The sequence below is a fragment of the Bombyx mori genome, chromosome 11 (assembly GCF_030269925.1).
Source record: "Bombyx mori chromosome 11, ASM3026992v2".
NCBI classification, from domain to species: domain Eukaryota; kingdom Metazoa; phylum Arthropoda; class Insecta; order Lepidoptera; family Bombycidae; genus Bombyx; species Bombyx mori.
In genome coordinates this window covers 20,501,613-20,502,552 of record NC_085117.1, presented here as the reverse complement: position 1 = coordinate 20,502,552, position 940 = coordinate 20,501,613, and positions in this window count along the sequence as shown.

The window sequence follows — 940 nt, the reverse complement described above, 5'->3', positions numbered from 1 at the left end:
CAGATAAATAGAACAAAAACTTGAATATTATCAACACGTCACAAATTATATAAAAACTGTTAACTGACTGAGCAGCCGACGTCCTAAATTAGTATAGTGTAGCAAAAATAAACGTGTAGTCTGTAAAAAGCAACACTCATATACAAAATGAGAACTACAATGTAAAAAATCTAATACGGTTTGTGATGTTTTTGTTAAAAGTTTTCCTTATAATTTAATTCATTTCGATTATGAATAAAGACGCTATTCTTCGTTTATTCCATTCAATTGTGCGGTTCATTAAGCATTTTTTGTTCAAAAAACATCTTTTGTTCGCGTAAAACCCGACTTTGTCAAAAGGTTTCTTTAATTCAATCAACTTCACAATTGAATCCGGTCCAAGTATATTTAAGATTGTTAACTATAATTATTTATTTGCGAGTACTTGATTTGTGTTTTTTTCAGCGGTAGTCACGGATTAATTTCAACGCAATATATTTACTACAGTTCTACAATCTAACTGAAGTAATGTTATCATAACAGATATAATAATTTATAGACTTATGGATATAATAATTTATAGATAGAATAACTTATAATAATATAGTCATTTTATGGAAGGATAAAGCTCTATGGTTGTTTTTCCTACCTAAGCTGATAGCCTTGAGAGACTATTGCAGCGTTACCTTAACTAGTAGGTGAGCTCACGGAGCTCTAACCTTACGACGTTGCTAACTCGAACCGTAGCAAGAGCCGTGCTTCGCAGAATCTACCACCGGATCGGAAACGCGACCCACTGAGAAGATCCGGCGAGAAACTCAGTAGGCTGTGTCTGCGGGTTAATTTACTCGTCAAGCCCTTCGTCGCAAGCGACGAGTTCGACGAGAACGATGACTGGTGCTTGAGGTACCTAAAAGCACCGTTAGTGGATCAGGAGGATCCGAAATGACGTGTTTTGGGT